General features: G+C 43.3%; 1 long non-coding RNA gene across 1 annotated transcript; it reads left to right on the top strand.

Moving 5' to 3' along the window:
- The first annotated feature begins 622 nt into the window (after positions 1-622).
- Positions 623-7,056, top strand: Gm40451. Its single transcript, XR_869877.2, has 2 exons — positions 623-3,811; positions 6,937-7,056. It is a non-coding gene; the product is annotated as a predicted gene, 40451 (long non-coding RNA).
- Positions 7,057-18,778: the final 11,722 nt, after the last annotated feature.

The raw sequence follows: 18,778 nt of genomic DNA, 5'->3' as shown, positions 1-18,778 counted from the left end.
TGCTATGTCCTTGAATTTAAGATCCTCCTGCCTCTGCCTTCCAAGTGCTGGGATTAAAGGTTTACACTACTACTACTTGGCTATTTTTTTGTTGTATGTCTGGTGTTTTACCTTGCTGTATGTCTGTGTACCACTTGAATGCATGATTGAAGAGGCCAGAAGAGGGCATCCAATCCCTTGGAACTGGTTATGAGCCACAATGTGAGTGCTAGAAACTGAACCCAGGTCCTCTGGAACAGCCACAAATGCTCTTACCACTGAGCCATCTCTCCAGCTCTAGATCCATACTTTAGGGGAAAAAAAGAGATGTATTTATGTATTTTGTGTATAAGAGTATGCCATTGCTCTCTTCAGATACACCAGAAGAGGGTATCAGACAGGTTTCGAGCCACCATGTGGTTGCTGGGAATTGAACTCAGGACCTCTAGAATATCAGTTAGTGCTCTTAACTGCTGAGCCATCTCTCCAATCCCAGATCCATCCTTTTTTTTTTTTTTTTTTTTGCCCCCCCCCCCATTCATACTTTTTTTTTTTTTTTTTTTTTTTTTTTTTTTGGTTTTTCAAGACAGGGTTTCTCTGTATAGTCTTGGCTGTCCTGGAACTCACTCTGTAGACCAGGTTGGCCTCGAACTCAGAAATTTGTCTGCCTCTGCCTCCTAAGTGCTGGGATTAAAGGCATGCGCCACCATGCCCCGTCATACTTTTTAAGAACTTCAAAATACATACCTATATTCCAGTTCTTCCCAGGGACCAGCAACTTCACTGGGCTCTGAATTGTGGCCCTTCTGATTCCAAATGTCCTTTCTGCATCTACTATTCTGGGTCTTCAGTTTCAGATGGGCTCTTTCCCCTCAGCATCCCTGTCCTCTCTTTCACTGCTGGCCTTGTGAACAGAGCTGCAAGTCCCACTGTCTCTTATTCTCACCTCCCACTGGTTCCTCAGCCTCTGCAGCTGGGCTCTTATCTACTCCATCCATTTATGTTGCTATGTCTCATCCAGGCTACTAGTCAGTTGTGACTGCCACCTCCCTGTGACCCCTTCCTCCTTTTCTTCCTATTCCCAGAGATTTTTCTGCTTCCTTTCCTCCAAGGATTCATTCTTTTGTAGTTAGCTTCACAGTTTGTAGTTGTGCCTTGTAGACTTCCTGCTGGCTTTGCTTTATATCCCTTATTTCACCCCCATGGTCTCAATTACTATATGTTTGTTGTCATTTCACCGTACACTGTACAGTTATGTGTTCTCTCTCTCTCTCTTTCTCTCTCTCTCTCTCTCTCTCTCTCTCTCTCTCTCTCTCTCTCTCTCTCTTACTCCGGAGTGCCAAATCGTCTGAATATCTCAGAAACACCTTACCCTGTGCAGAACCACAACCTCCTACTGTAGACTTTGCCTTCCCTTGGCATTTGTCATCTTCTAGACGATTTACAGAAATGAATTGCCAGGACTTGACAATGCCAGGTTTGATACAGCCTATCCTAACTAAAACTCTTCAAGAGCACCTGGCCACTTTTAGAATCAAAGATTCTTCTAAGGCCCTGAATGACCTGCCCTCCCTATACAGGCATCTTACATTCCTTCCTTCTATGTGTTTGTTCCATGCTGCATCACTTTTAATTCCTCAGATTTGTCATTTGCCTATAGGGTGATTAGCACCTTAAAATAGCTTTCCCTCTTTTATCTAAGGAATCCTCTCCAAATATTGCTTCATCAAAACAAGTCTTTCTGAGCCTCTCTATTTTATCTCCTGATTGTATTGCTGACTTCAGGTTATATAGCAAAATCTCTCTAAAACTTACTTTTTTGTTGTTGGGTTGTTTGTTTGTTTGTTTGTTTGTTTGTTTTTTCAAGACAGGGTTTCTCTGTGTAGCCCTGGCTGTCCTGGAACTCACTCTGTAGACCAGGCTGGCCTTGAACTAAAAAATTCACCTGTCTCTGCCTCCCAAGTGCTGGGATTAAAGGTATGCGCCACCATGCCCGGCTTAAAATTTACTATTTTGAAACAACACCAACAATAATCACTTATTTTCAATTCCTGTTTATGGAATAGGTATTTAGAAATGATTTAGCTAGGTGGTCCTGGTTGGTGGTCTCATTAGAAACTTCTGGGAAACATGTGTGGGTGTGGATGTTGTGGGTGTAATATATATACCTGTTAGTGTAGATGTGTGGACATTCTTGTGCATATGTATGTTCCAGTGGAAAATGGCAGTATCTTTACTGATCATTCCCTACTTTTATTTTTTGAAAGTCTCTCACTGAACTTTAACACCTCAATTCAGCTAGGCTGGCTCACCAGTGAGCTCCAAAGACCTTCCTGTCTCTACCCATTCCACCCCCAATGACCTAGGTCTGGCGCTACAGCCACATGTCCCCGTGCCTGGACTTTTCCAGAGGGTCTAGGGATTCAAACTCAGGTCCTTATGGTTTCCTGGCAGACATTTTATTGACTGAGCCATGTTCCCAACCTGGGCTGAAGTTTCTAGAACCAGATTGTTCACCTATGTGGCAGGCACCTTTTAGCCATTATGAAGGACCCCAGTTCCTCTCTGCATTGGCCTTGCACATTTCCTGAGTTTCCCTACATGTTAAATTGACTTCAAAGTCATGAAATGGGCATATAGGGTATGGGTAAATGGCGGGAGGGGGAGAGTTAGGGAGGGAGAGAGGAAGGGAGGGAGCAGGAAAGGGCTGCGTCCTTTCAGATGCACTAACCCAAGAAGCTGCAGAGCTTCATTTCTGCCATGTTCTGTTCACTAGGAAGAAGTGAGTCAGTTATATTCTGATCACATCCAGAGGGAGCGAGATCCACCTCTCAGAGGGAGAGTGTGGGACTTAAATAGGAGACTTTTTCCTGGCATGTATAAGTCTCTGGGTTCCATGCCCAGTGCACATGAGTGTACATTACACACACAAATAAATTTTTAAGGATTTATTTATTATTTTACATATGTGAGTACACTGTCACTGTCTTCAGACACACAGAAGAGGGCATCAGATCCCATTACAGATGGTTGTGAGCCACCATGTGGATGCTGGGATTTGAACTCAGGACCTCTGGAAGAGCAATTGGTGCTCTTAACCACTGAACCATCTCTCTAGTCCCACAAATAAGTTTTGAAACATACTTTTCAAACAATTCATTACAAAAACTTCTATCTTTACTACAGTGATCTTATTCTCCAGTTCTTTTTTTTTTAATTAGATATTTTATTTACATTTCAAATGCTATACCAAAAGTTCCCTATACCCGCTCCCCTACCCACCCACTCCCACTTCTTGGCCCTGGTGTTCCCTTGAACTGGAGCATATAAAGTTTGCAAGACCAAGTTCTTATTCTATTCTCCAGTTCCTAATGGAACACTTGGCACTCCCATATAGAATAAATATGTTATAGCTATATGCAACCCCTGAAACAGCCCATGTAGACTTACATATAAGGATCACTTAGAGCTCAAAGCCAGCCTGAGTTAAGGATAGAACACAGATGAACCACTAAGGAACTGGATCTTCTCCTCCTATCAGTCTTCTGAGCTATTGGTCTCACTTTAGTCTCTAAACCAAAACATTCATCTGCCCAAAACCCACTGGACACAGGACTAGCCCAGGATAACAGGTCTCTTAACCTCCCCTCTGGCTCAGGGTAGCCCATCTCTGCACTTAGGCCAGCCTCCATTATTATTGTGTCAACATGCCTGTTATTTCTTCTCAAAACCAGACTTGGTTGAATAGTGAATTAAAATCCTGGCTATCTATTTTAACACCATTATCTTATTTTCCAGTTCCTAATGAAACACCTGCAGTATGAGCAGTGGGGTATGTATTCCCAAAGTCCACATAAGTGCTAGAAGAGCATGGTGCCTTGTTTGTAAACCCAGCACTGGGGAGGCAGTACAATCCTCCCCAGGGCAGGCTGCCTGGCTAGACTAGCTACAGAGCTCGAGCTTAAAGTAAGAGACACTGCCTTGAAGAATACAGTGTCGAGCAATCCTAAGCCAGTGCCCAGACTAGCACAGAGATAATGGAATGCCCACATTTATCATAGCACTATCCAAAGTACCTAAGAATAGAATCAACCTCATCTTCATCAGTGGGTGAATGGATAAAGGAAATGTGGTATGTATACACGGTGAAATATTAAGCAGACCCTGTCATTTGCAGTAAGATAATCTTAGCCCTCACGGAGGCAAGTAGATCTCTGTGAGCTTTGAGGCCAGCTTGATCTATATTGCAAGTTCCAGGCCAACCTGGTCTATACAAGGAGAATCTATTTTTAAACAAATCAAATAAGCAACCCCTCCAAAAAATACAGCCACCAACAACAACAAAGGTGGATTAGAATGTAGACTGGCGATTACTATAGAATGGGAAAGGTAGCTGGACCATGTGTGGTGTCACATACCTTTAATCTCAGCACTCAGGAGGCAGAGGCAGGCAGATATCTGAGTTTGAGGCCAGCCCTGTCTATAGAACAAGTTCCAGGACAGTCAGGGCTACACAGAGAAACCCTGTTTCAAACAAAACAAAACAAACAACAACAAAAGAATGGGAAAGGTACAGGCGGGCTGATCAATGTATACTCAATCATGTGCTAAAATATCATAGCAAACCCCACTAGTGAGAATTTATACAGAATAATAAAAAAAAAAAAAAACAGTGTCAGGGGCTGGAGAGGTGACTCGGTGGTTGATAGCACTTGCTACTTTTCTAGAAAACTCCAGTTCAGTTCCCAGAATCCATGTAGGGGGCTCACAGCCACTTGAGACTCCAGCTCCAGGGGATCCAATATGCTCTTCTGGTCTCCATGAACAGCTGTGTTCATGTGCACACACCCAAAAACAGACATACACATAAGTAAAAATAAAAAGTAATATATATATAATTTTAAAAAGTCAGTGTCAAGAGGTCTCAAGCCAGTTAATTCTCAAATACCATATTTTACTGGGCAAGCAAGTCACAGTGATGGGCTGGCTGCAACTCATAATAGCCTACTGTTCATTTTATTAAAACCTGAATTGGACAAACTGAGGGCTCAAAATGCAAAGAAATGGTAAGGAGATGGAAATACTCACCCTGAGCTGACCAGGATTTTGAAAACACAAGCTGCAACAGCACAGGGGATCTTGCAAATACAGACATGTGTTAATGTATGCATTACGTATTTTCAAAATGTATTCATTAGTTTTTGAGGTAAGTTCTCTTGTCGTTCATGTCACATTGCATGGTTAAAACTAGATCCTTCTCACCTTCTCTTTGAATTTCTCCATTCCCAATCCACCCTCTAGCCCACCTCATTCTCTACCTGCAGAGGCTTGTAAATGGCTGGCAAGGCCTGTTTGGTCAGTTTTTCTTTAAATATTTGAATGCTTACACAAGTCCACACAAGTACCAGCAGTTCAAAAATCTTCATTTCAACATACTTTTTTTTCTGTTTTTCTTTTGTGAAGGTCTTCTTCTACCTCTTTATTTCAAGAAAAGGAAATGTTAAATATTTTAAATTTTTAGATACCTGAGAAAAATATACATAGGAAATGAAATACCATCCATCACACATCATAAACTATCCACTTAGTAGTTAGGGAAAAAAATGAGACTGTTCCTACCATACAGCACGAAGATTACTGTAACCAGCTCCAGGCTCACCACTCAGAATTGTACATTGCTAGTATCTTGTCATATTTGCTTCTAGACAAGTGCTTATATTTTCTTTTATATATTTTTTAAAAGATGTATTTATTCATTTAAATATTTTATTTATGTGTATAGAAATTCTTCATGCATACATGTGTGTGAACCACGTGCATGCCTGTTGAAGGGCCTGGAACTGGGGCTATGAATGGTAGGGAGCCATGATGTGGGTGATGAGAATTGAACCCAGGTCTTCTGCAAGAGCAACATGTGCTTTCAACTACTGAGTCATCTCCGTGTCCCCTTGTGCTTATATTGTCTGAGCCCAGTATAGAACACAAAGGAAAGACCACTTATTACGTGGCTAACTTTATAAAGATCAATGTTATCTCCAATATTGATAAATACATGGTCACGATAAAAATTTCAAATCAATTATTTGTTTGTTTGTTTGTTTGTTTGTTTGAGACAGGGGTTTCTCTGTGTAGGCCTGGCTGTCCTGGAGCTTGCTCTGTAGACTGGGCTGGCCTCAAACTCACAGAGATCCTCTTGCCTCTGCCTGCCTAATGCTGAAATTAAAGACCACAGCCACCCTGCTCAAATCAATATATACATTTTTTCGAGACAGGGTTTCTCTGTGTAGCCCTGGCTGTCCTGGAACTCACTCTGTAGACTAGCGATATTTTTTTTGAGATAAGGTCTCATGCAACTCAGACTTGTCTCAAATTCATGTGTTGGCAAAGACGACTTTGAACTTCTTATCCTCCTGACTGTACCTTCCAAGTGCTAGGATGACAAACATGTATCAGCATGTCTGATTTATATTGGACTGGGGATTCATCTCAGGGTCTTGGGACTGCTAGGCAAGCCTTTCAACAACAAAGCCCCTAAGGGACATAACTCCTAAGGGAGACTGTTTTATTTACTAATTTGCTGTGGGTAAGTATGCTGTGAACAGGACATGCATGTGGTGGTCAGATGACAACTTTCCAGGATTGTTCCTCTCTTTCCATCATGTGAGTCCCAGGTCATCAAGCTTGTGTGGCAGGTACCTTTACCCACCGAGTCATCTTACCATCCCTAAAGGAATAATTTTTTAAGACTAAATTTAACTCTAAAGGAATGATATTTTTTTTAAAGACAAAATTTGCTAAATATCAACAACAATGGATTTGGACTATTATGGTTATATGGAACTTTTACTAATGGCTTTATGATTGATGATTAATATGCCAACATACATATAATTTATGAATAACTGTATTTTTCACAGAAGTTTACTTTCCTTACTTTCATTTTACTAAAATTGCTAGTAACGTTGAAGCGTGATTGCCATTGTTGTTTGAGACAGAATGTCATTCTGTGGTCTCAGCTGGACTGGATGGAGTTCATGGCAATCCTCCTGCCTCAGTGTAAGTACTAGAGTTACAATTTGAGCCACCACACCGGCTTAATAATATTGTTAAAACCCATCTTTTGCACAAAATGAGTTTTTATTTTGAATTTTCAGCATTGCTTAATGCTGCACATGAGAAAGTCCTAGTCCCCAGGGTGACGCTCTTTAGGGGTGGTGGCACTTGAAGAAGGAAGGGCTAATAAGAGGTCCATGGTTCCCTGTTGCATGGCTTTGATGTGGTAATAGGTTCTAGGTCTCCTCTTTTCCTTGCTTTTACATCCTTGCCAGCAAGGCTCTAACACGGCTCCTGTTATTTTTGCCACAAGATACAGCCATGGGCCTAAAAGCAACAGCATAGATAGGTTGGACTATAAACTCTGAAAATGTAAGCCTCGATTCAACCATCTCCGTTTGTAAGGTGATTGAATGTCTTAGACGTGTCTTAAACGTCTATGTAACTAAGACCCTGATTAATTATACACCCTGTGTTCTCCCTTTTAATAGCTGTTTTGCAGTCATTGTAACTTTAGACACTTTTCAGATTTCTGCTTGTTTTTGTTGATGTGTTTATTTGTTTGTTTGTTTATTACTTAGGGGATGGTATGTGGTGCTGGGATTGAACCTGGGACCTTGTGCATGCTGGGTAAGCACTCTACCACTGATCTACATTGAAAGCTTGTTTTGTCTGTGTCACTTTGGAGCAGAGTCTCTTAGAGCCCAGAGTGACCTGTATGTGTAGGCAAATGTGACCTAGAACTCCTGATCCCCCTGCCTCTACCTCCCAAGCGCTAGAGTTAATGAAGAGAGCCACCATGTTGGTGGTACTGGGGGTGGGGGTGACTGAACCTAGGGCTATATAAATGTTAGGTTAGTGCTCTGACAATTTATATCTCTAGCCCAGGAAAATATTTTTATTACATTATAAATTTTTATACTCCTATCCGATGACCATATAAGCTGTTGGAATTTTGAGCAAGCATATGCTGCCTAGTTTTATTTCTGTGGGGTACTACTCAGACTACCGACTCTTAGTTCATAGATTAGGCCTATGTCTAACTTTATACAAAACCTTTAAAACAGTTTATGCAGAAAACGTGCTGTTTCCTATTACCACAGCACTATATGAGGAGCACCAAATGCCCCATACTTCCCCAGCCTCGGCTGGTGCCTTTAAATATTGTAGGTTGGTTGTTTTGTCCCCGTCTTCACCGCCACCCCCCAGGTGGGGGGTAGGGGGGTTGTCATGATCTTTTCTTCACATTCAGCGGGTTCTTTTTGTTGTTTTTTATATTCATTTATTTTATTTATATGAGTATACTTTAGCTGACTTTAGACACACCAGATGAGGGCATCAGATCCCATTACAGATGGTTGTGAGCCACCATGCGGTTGCTGGGAATTGAACTCAGGACCCCTGAACCATCTCTCCAGCCCCCCTTTTTGCTGTTTTTTTTAAGACAAGGTTTTTCTGTGTAACCCTAACTGTTCTGAAACTCATTCTGTAGAGCAGGCTGGCCTCACAACTCTGAGACCTGCCTGCCTCTGCTTCCTGAGTGCTGGGATTGCAGGTATGCGCCACCACTGCCTGGCATTTTCAGGAAGTTCTTGTCTATTCTTAATCTGTAAAAAGTTTAGGTTTCTCAAATATCTTTTCTATATCTATTCAGATCTTGTACACTTCTAATTTTTCTTACTATCTTGATTTTTTTATTGACTGGTAGAATTTTTTCTCTTAGATTTATTTTATTTTATTTCACTCTACAGTGTGTTTGCCTGCACATATGTATGTGCATCACATGTGTGCCTGATACCCATGGAAATCAGAAGAAGGTGTCACACCCCCTGAAACTGAAGTTATAGCTGTTGTGAGCTGCTGTGTAGATGCTGGAAACTGAACTCAGGGTCCTCCATGAGAGCAGCAAGTGCTGAGCATCTCTCCATCCCATGACTGCTATATTAACTAATTTATTTGGATTAATTTCATTTACTTATTTACTTAGAGACATGGTCTCATATAGCTAAGGCTGGCCTTGATTGATTCGTGTTTTGTTTTGAGACAAGATCTCTATGTGGTCCAGGCTGATCTTGAAGTCATGACAAGCCTACCTCCTCTCTGCCTCCTGAGTGCTGGAATTATACAAATGAGCCATCGTGTCTGGTTCCATGAAGTGTTAGATAGACAGTTTAAGGACTTTGGCCAATGTTATACTGGTACTGCTATTATAAGCTATTGCCTCTCAACCTTCATGACTGCCTTTGGAGGCTCCTGGAGGGGCTGGCTCCCTTCTGTGATGCTCCCTAACAGTGTGACAGTATCATTTCTAGCAAGAGTGTATGTTCCCTTTTTCAAGTTTTAAGGAAATCAGTCTCAAACTTGCAGCAGTCCCCCTGCTTCTGCCTCCTCAGCCCTGGCACTGTAGACATATGCCTTGTGTTAAGTACACACAAGCCATCCTGTGCGAGAAAAGCAGCAGATCCAAAGCCAACCTTTTAGGCTTAGGAGACTGGAAAGAGAGAAGTAAAGCTATTCCAGAGGAAGTGGAGCCTGGAAGGAGTCTACGGGGAAGAAGATTCTTGGAGCAGAAAGTTGTCCTATAATTAAACCCCTGCACATGTTAACAGTTCTGCATTTAAAACCTACACAGCCACCATCAATTAGATTAGCATATGACCACTTCTAAGACTTTTAAATCCCTAAATTTGCTGTGTTAGGAGTTGCTGCTCAAATTTACTTCCTGACACATTTCTCCATCTGATCAGTAACTCGACGAAGAGTTCTGCTGTTCAGGTTTTGCACGCTTCTCCACATTTCGCCGTTTCCCTTGAGTTTCCGTTGGATTTTGATCTTGACCCCTTTCATCTTTATTAGTTCTTATTATGCAAATGTAAATCATCTACTGTAAGACAGTAATGCATGAATAAAGAAAATCTCTGCAAGTTATTGTATATATATATTAACAAACTAATATTATACATTTAAAAAATGTCTTACTTAAGGTTTCTATTGTCATGAGGAGACACCATGATCACGGCAACTCTTATGAAGGAAAGCATTTAGTTGGGGCTGGCTTACGGTTCAGAGATTTACTCCATTGTTATCATGGTGGGAAGCATGGCAGCATGCAGGCAGAAATGATGCTGGAGATGGGCTTCTGAAACCTTAAAGCCTACCCCCAGTGACACTTCCTCCAGCAAAGCCACACCTCCTAATAATGCCACTCCCAGTGAGCTAATAGGGGCCATTTTCATTTAAACCAACACAAAAGATATTTCCTTTGAGCAGGTATGGTGGCTCATGCCTTTAATCCTAGCACTCAAGAGGCAGGGGATAAGATTCTAACGTTAATGTGGAGAGAAACATGACCCACAGAATCTGACACTACAGAAAAGACAGACTGCCTGTGGAGGGTGGTTTACTCTCACACTGTGTAGTGGTCTAAATAAGAATGGCCCCATAGGCCCATATGTTGGAATATTTGGTCCCCAGCTAGTGGAACTGTTTGGGAAGGATTAGAGGGTGTGGTCCTGTTGGAGGAGGTGTGTCACTGGGCTGGCTTTGAGGTTTCAAAAGATTCACAGCATTTTGAGCTAGTGTTCTTTACCTCATGCTTGAGGTGGGAGGTGTGAGCTCTCAATTGTTCCTGCCAGAAAACATCTGCTCTGCCATGATGGACAACAATGCTCTGAAACTGTAAGCACAATCGTACCCGTCTGTTCATAAGTTACCTTGGTCACGGTATTTTACCAACAGCTATCAAAAAGTAACACAACTTATGACAACTCTAATGCTCCCTAGAAGGCTTCAGTAATCAAGGCAGTGTGGTGTTGGTGAAAAAATAAGCAAGGTAGTACCAAGCCAGACCCAGAGAAAGGTGATCAGCCTGTCTTTGACAAAGACACCAAGTCCACTGGATGGAGAAAGTATGGACTTTCAACAAATGATGCTAGAACCTTTAACAGTCATATGCAAAAGAACCCTAGTGGGCTGGAGATTAGGAGACTGGAAAGAAAGGAGTGAAGTCATTCCAAAGGAAGTGGGAAGAAAAGAAAGCTGGAAGAAGTTTATAGGGCAGGAAATTCTTGGGGCAGAATTTGACCTATAAATAAATCTCTGCACATGCTACCAATGTTAACCAGAGTTAGGGACATTGAAGACCAGAATTCAGTTCCCAGCACACTCCTGTTTTTTTACTTTTAGTATGGGGTGTGTGTGTGTGTGTGTGTGTGTGTGTGTGTGTGTGTGAGAGAGAGAGAGAGAGAGAGAGAGAGAGAGAGAGAAGGGGGGTCTTACTCTGTGGCACTAGCTTTGAACTCACAACACCTCAGCTTCTAGAGTGCTAACATTACAGCAATGAAGCAATATGCCCAGTTTGTAATTCACACACAACTACACACAGGCACACACACAAAATTGGTTTTATTTTTCTGTATTGGTATTTTGCCTCTACGCACACACATGCATCTTGTGTATCCCTGGTGCCTGAGGTCAGAAGGCAGCATTGGATCCTTGGAAGTCGAGTTACAGTCAGATTTGAGCTGTCATATGAGTAATGGGAATTAAACCAGGTCCACTAAAGGAACAGCCAGTGCTCTTAACCACTGAGCTGACTCTTCAGGCCCTGTAATTATTTTCTTGATAGTTGGAGTTGTGCATGATGTCTAGGGTAGAAGGGACTGTCACCCTAGTTCTCTCAGAAGGTGGTGGCAAGGAGCTGGGTATGATGCAGGACTCTAGGCTGTGTTAGCTCTCCGTCTCACAGTGAGCCTGTGGTTTTAGGCTGTGAACATCACAAATACTTCCCAGCAAGTCCCGTTGGTTTGGGCAACAGACAGGAGTGGGCTGGGTATGGTTCTTGCCCATGTGCAGGATTAGAAGGAGCTGGAATTCAGTATTTCTTTTCTTCCCCGTGGAAGGCGAGAGCCAGCTGGAGTTGAGCGTCTCCCCTTTCCCTGTCATTTCTGCTTTGCTAAACCTCCAGCTGGTTCAGCTCTAGTTAAATCATTTCTCCCGGGGGCAGGAGTTGCTAAGAAGATTGGAATGTGCTTGGTATTTCAACATGGTTTCTCTTCTCTCTCTACCAGAAGCACTGGGGGTGGGGGTGGCATTTCTCAGACAGTCACCATGAGAACCTATCAGAGCTCCAGGATGCAAAATTCACAGGAGTCTGGGAGCCCCAAGAACGGGGTGTCCCTGGAGTTTTCATCTCCCAGGCTTGCCCACGCGGCGCCTGCAGTATTTTATCAACCTAGTGCAGATGTGCTCAATCCTGGCAGAACCACTAGGGAAGTTTCAGCTTTTGGATTCCAGACCTGGTAAGATGTGACTCTCTTGTGTTTGCTTATAAGTCTCTCCAATTTGGGAGCAGAGGCTTGCTATATGACCTCACTTCTCTAATGGACCTTGGAAGAAGGGGTTGAATTTCCAATTTACTTAGCTTTTTGTCATTGTGAGGAGGGAGGCTTCTGGCTTTTTACATGCCAGACCGGAAACGTAGCTTTTACGTTGGATGCTTATGTGGATTACAGTCTGCTCTCATAGTTCAGGAAGTTTACATTGCTCCACAGTCAGCTATGGGCTCAGAACTTCCTCTCTGAGGGCTCCACAGAGGTTGAAATCCTGTGTATGTATGTATAGTCTTCCAGACTTCCAGTGGTTTTGCGTGACTTTTATTTTTAAGCTCAGCCTCTTAGTAGCTGCCCCTCTGGGGCAAAGGAACTTATTACTCAGACTGGCTTTAAGCAGCCTATTCAAGCAAAACTTCACCTTGTAATGATGACCTGTGTGAAGCCCAGGGGTATCCTTCACGCCCAGCCCCACATCCTACATGTGGGGTAGCCTTGAGCATGTGCAATGTCTCAGTGTTGACTCAGTCACAGCGGGCCTCTTGCCCTGGTTCTGTCAAACTTCTGTCTCTTCTGTTGGTTTGCTCACGTTACTGAGCAAGCGGCCTCCTTCCTCTTTGTCATCTTTCACCTCATCTTCAAGGTCTCCATGCTCTCAGATGGTGCAATGGTTTGAATGAGAGTTCCTGTGTAGGCTCATAAATTTGCATGCTTAGTCACCAGTTGGTAGAAGTTTGGGAAGAGTTAGGAGATGTGGCCTTGTTGAAGGAGGTATATCACTGGGGGTAGGCTTGGGGGTTCCCAAAAAGCTCACTCTGGGCCCCTTCTCCCCACCTCCTACTTCCTCCTCCCCCCTCCCACCCTACCCCCACCCCTACCTACAGATGAGGATGTGTAGTTCTCAGCTACTACTGCAACGCCATGTCTGTCTATCCTTGGCATGATGTTAATAGACTGACTCTCTAAAACTATAAGCCATCTCCCAGTTAAATGATGTCTTTTATAAGAGTTGCCTTGGTCATGGTGTCTCTTCACAGTGATAGAACAATAACTAAGGTAGACAGGTGTAAAGTTTTTTACTCTCTGTTCCAGACAGTTCCTCCCATACAGGCCCCATAGATCTTTCTTCTTCCCATGTATAGCCTCTGCTTTATTCCACCAAATCTGGGATGGAGACCCACTTTGTAAGTGGGCCATGCCTTTTTATGCAGAGAAGGAACAGGAGGGTAGTTGTCCTCCTTTCCTCTTGTAATGCTTTCTACATGGAAAACTCACCCTACGAGCACATGAAGTAGGGGTGGTGTGGGTTTGGGGTGGTGGCAGCTTATCTGATATTTGTAGCTTACCATATGTGAGGACAGTGTTAAACATGGAAGTACACACTGAATGAAAGGAAAACTGTAGTCCTCTTGGCTGTTTTGTTGTACAGTAGAACCTCTAGTACTAGGTTGATGGCATTGGATGGGGAGTGGCAGGTGAATCCACAGCCTCCTAGAATGAGAAGGTAGAGAGGAGTCTCATTATTTGTTTCTTTCTTTGGGGTATCTGTGAGAGAAAGCAACTTAGGGAAGAAAAGAAGGGGTTGTTCTGGCTCACAGTTTAAGGGGGTACAGTACTCCACAGTGGGAAAGTGTGGCTACAGAAATGTGATACGGCCAGTCACACTGTGCCCAGTGATGCTTAGCTCGCTGTCATTTCTCTCTCCTTTTTATTCATACCAGTACCCTAGCCTATGGGATGCTACTACCCATATTCAGAAGAGTCTTATCCCTTCTTGGGTTAAATCTCTTGGGAAACATCCTCCCAGAAACATTCAGAAATGTGTCTACAGATGACTCTACATCCCATCAAGTTAAGGATAAGGATCAGCCATCCCTGGGGTCTTAAAGGAGCCCTCACTGGCTTGGAACTCTCTAAGATCAGCAGGGCCTCCAATCTTCCACTCCTCCTCTGCTGCCCAAGTGCTAGGAGTTTAGGTGTCCATCACCATACCCTGTCTACCTGATTAACAGCTATTTCCCCCTTTAATAGAGAACCACAGAGGTAGGAGTGGATATAAGAGAGAGTGCAAGCTGTTCATTCTTTTGTTAGGCATAGTAGTTCACATCCTAGCACCCTGAAGGCAAAGGCATTAAGATCAAGAGTTCAAGGCCAGCCTGGGCTACATAAAAAGTTCTAGATCTGTCCGAGCTACTTAATGAAACCTTTTGTAGAAAAGCTGGAATGAAAGAAGAAAAAGAAAAAGAGGAAGAAGAGAAAGAGCTAGGCGTGGTGGTCTACTTGGCGAAGGAGGTACAAGGCCAGCCTGAGCTGTATAAGACTCTTGTTTCAAAAACAATGAACAAATAGAAAACCAAAACCAAACCAAACATACAAAACTCCCAGAGATTCCCATGTGTGGTTAGATGTCACAGTTGGGATTGTCGCTACCATATTGTCCCTGTGTGTGAGGGTGTGAAGGCACTGCTTAAGAGCCACTGTCTTGGGAGAGTGGAACCCTAGTTTAGAGTGCAGGAACCAACTGGCAGAGGTATTGGTCTTCCTAATAATAGCACAGGATCCAGGGGAGGACTCTGCTCCATAGTTCCAAGTGAGAAAGGCAAGCAGGCTATCTGTCACATGCTGCAAGCAGGGCCAGCAAGGGGAGGACTGGTAGGAGCCTGTGACAGTATCCAGGGTAGGGCTGGGAAGGAATGCTAGATAAGAAGGCTAGAGACCGGATGCCCAGGAGGGAAGGCTGCTGGAAGGGGGGTGGGGGGGTGGGGGGGGGTGGAGCTGTGCTTGAATCCCAGCAATGATGGCTAGTTGGGTGTAGGGTTTTAGCCTTTTGAGTACTGGAAAACTCTAACTAACTAAATATTTTTTAAAAAGAGCAAACAAAACAAAGAAAATAAAACAAAACACAAAACAAAGAAACAGGAAGGAGAAATTCAGTTTTGTTGTCCTGGGATCTCCCTCCAGGAGTGCCCTCTGGTAGATAAAGCTGTGGGGTGGAGCCTGCTTCTCTTCAAGGCGGCTCTGCAGGTCCTGGGTTTGGACCATGCAAACCAAAGAAATGCACGTGTAAAAAGGTTTGCACCCACAATTCCCACACCCCATCTGGGAACAGGAGCTCTGACAAAAGCCTGTGTGCATCTGAACTATGACAGAAACTGCAGAATCAGAGTTGCCCAAGAAACCTGGCATCCAGTGTGCTCTGGGCAGCGGAACCTCTCAAAAAGGCAGCCGCTCACTCTTCATTACTGTGCAATCTAAGACCATTTCAGGCAGAGAGGCAGGGGACTGCAGGAGTCCATTAATGCTGAAGGCTGTGACGATAATGGCACCTTAGTGTGACCCCAAGTTCATTCAGGCCTCATTAAAGATGCTCCCTGTAGGCAACTTTGGTAGTTGTTTAGATTAGAAACTGCTATTTTTAAATGATAGTTATCACTTTGGTGGAATGAGAGAGAGATGACAGTCACAAGCACAAACATGCATTTATTTATGAATTTCTTTCTTTCTTTCTTTCTTTCTTTCTTTCTTTCTTTTTTTGTTTGTTACGGTTGGTTTTGTTTTTTTTGAGATAGAGTCTCCTTGAACTCCCAGAAATTCACTGCCAGGCTCTGCCTTAAAAGTGCTGGAATTAAAGGTGTATGCCACCATTCCTGGATTTTTTGTTTTTGACTGGAACTCATGTACCCCCTGCTTATTTGGATAACTGGTATAGACCAGTTTGCCCAGTTAGTGTGGTACTGAGGATGGAACCCAGGACTCCTTTTAAAAACTTTAAGATTTTATTTATTTTGTGCTCTGCCTAAGTGTATGTGCAGTACATGCCCCATACTCTTAAAATTCAGATGAGGTCATTGGATCCCTTGGAACTAGAGTTATAGTTAGTGTGAGCAGCCAAGTGAGTGTTGGGAACTGAGCCTGGGTCCTCTTCAAGAGCAACAAGTGTTCTTAACTGCTGAGCCTTTTCCCCAGCTGGAACCCAGGGCTTCTTGCATGCAGCCTCCCAATCTTCCTAAATCCGAGGAAGAGCGAACCTCACAGAAGAGAAAGGAAATAGACACAAGAACAGTGATGGACTACAGTTGAGAACTCCAGAACATTGCATATTTCGATTGATTGACAACTGACCCTTCAATTTAGTGGCTTAAAATCATGGGCTAAAGACACAGTTGGTAGAAGCCATCATGCATGAAGCCCTGGCTTCCATACCTAGCACTGCCTAAACAGAACATGGTGCCATGCATCGCTACAATCAGGAGGTGGAGGCAGGAGGATCCCATTCTATGTGAGACCCTACCTCAAAAAATGAAAAAGATGCCGGGTAGCGGTGGCGCATGCCTTTAATCCCAGCACTTGGGAGGCAGAGGCAAGCAGATTTCTGAGTTCGAGGCCAGCCTGGTCTACAGAGTGAGTTCCAGGACAGCCGGGGCTACACAGAGAAACCCTGTCTCAAAAAAAAAAAAAAAAAAAAAAAAAAAAAGAAAAGAAAAGAAAAGAAAGAAAGAGAAGCTGAGATAGTAGCCCAATGGGTAAGAATGCTTGCAGCTCAAGTCCAAACCCCAAGCAGCTTCATAAAGAAAAACTGAGCACCACTGTGTATGCATGTAACCCCAGAACAGTGGGATGGAGACAGGTGGATCTTGGGGAGCTCACAAGCCGGCCTGTCTAGCTGAAACATGGGAATCTCCAAGTTCATTTAGAGACCCTACCCCATGGAAGCAAGGCAGAGCAGGGTAGAGATACCAATATATGCCTCTGACCTTTATGGATGCTCATATTACCTTACATACACATACATGTATGCCATACATATGTACATACATATATACATACATACATATATTCATAATTTTAAAAAGCAAACAGGCAAACAAACAACACAATATGAATTGGAGTGCTAGAAACTGCTCAGAAGACAGAGAGCTAAAGGGGATGGCCAGCAGTGTGTGTGTGTGTGTGTGTGTGTGTGTGTGTGTGTGTGTGTGTGTGTGTGTGAAGCTCTCAGTCTCTGGGATTGCTTGGAACACATCCTACCTCAGACCTCAAGTTAGACTATTCTCTCCCAGGTGGCCAGAGGAAGAAGTATCTCCATTGGATCTTCACAAAGGCCTTTCCTGTACCTCGGATATATAGAGAAGATGCTTCCTATGTGGGCCTCATTTAAGTTTCTGGCTTGCCCAATTCTGAGAACTATCTGGCAGTATGTGTGGATTTCAAAGCAATTAAGACCTCGAGGCTTCATTAAGCAGAACTTGTAGCCTGACACTGCAAGCCTCCCTGCCCCAGGGACAATGGTGTTCAGTCCTGACTAATGCTTCCACATGCTCTCTCCCAGCTTGGGAGGCAAGATTGTGTGACGGCCATATTTGACTATTCCTATTCTTGGCACTGTGTGTGTGTGTGTGTGTGTGTGTGTGTGTGTGTGTGTGTGAGAGAGAGAGAGAGAGAGAGAGAGAGAGCAATGTGCACGCACATTCATGCAGACTTGCTCAAGTATATAATATATATACTATTGTCCCTCCAAAATTCTTAGTGGAATACTGATGAAAGGCCTAAGGAGGAGATGCCTCGGTATGTAAGGTACTGGCTGTGTAAGGATGAGACTTGAGTTCAGATCTCCAGAACCTGTGTAAAGGCCGGACACGGGTCATGATCATCTGTAATCCCAGTGCCTGTAGTGAGGCAGAGACAGAACCCCCAAAATCTTCAGGCAAGCTAGCCTGGTATGTACAGTAGAAAAACAAAAGAGATCCTGCCCCAAACAAGGTGAAAAGCAAGGACTGACAACCCAAGCTGTTCTCACATGCATACACAGACACAGACACACAGATATACACGAGAGAGAGAGAGAGAGAGAGAGAGAGAGAGAGAGAGAGAAAGTACTTTTAGCTACATTCACCTTCAAGGTGGGAAAAGCCAATCAATGAGAAAAATATAGTTAAAATGCATCAACAGCCCTGTGCTACAGTCTTTTAAAAAGATGGATTGATGTTTCTACATCCCATAATTTATACATTATTTTATTTTTTTGTGTTTGGGTGTTTTGCCTACCAGTATGTCTGTGCATTATGTAGAAGCCTGGTGTCCACAGAGGCCAGAAGAGGGTATTGAATCCCATGGAACTGGAGTTAGAGGTGGTTGTGGGCCACAAAATGAATACTGGGAGTCAAACCTGCGTCCTCTAGAATATTAGTCACCATTCTTAATGGCTGAGCCATCTCTCTAATGCCACACAACAACAATAAAAAACAACAACAATAGCAAGCAAACAAACAAAAAATTAACCAACCGAATTGCAGATGCAAAAAGAGCATGATTTGTTCTAGGTTTCTGCTAGGTGACCGTAACTATCCTTAGGGCAAAACAATGATGCTGACAATATAAAGTATGATCTGTAGTGTGTGTCTTCTTATTTCCCACCA

This window comes from Mus musculus, chromosome 7, assembly GCF_000001635.26.
Source record: "Mus musculus strain C57BL/6J chromosome 7, GRCm38.p6 C57BL/6J".
Classification (NCBI taxonomy): Eukaryota; Metazoa; Chordata; class Mammalia; order Rodentia; family Muridae; genus Mus; species Mus musculus.
This window is presented reverse-complemented; position numbering and strand designations above follow the sequence as displayed.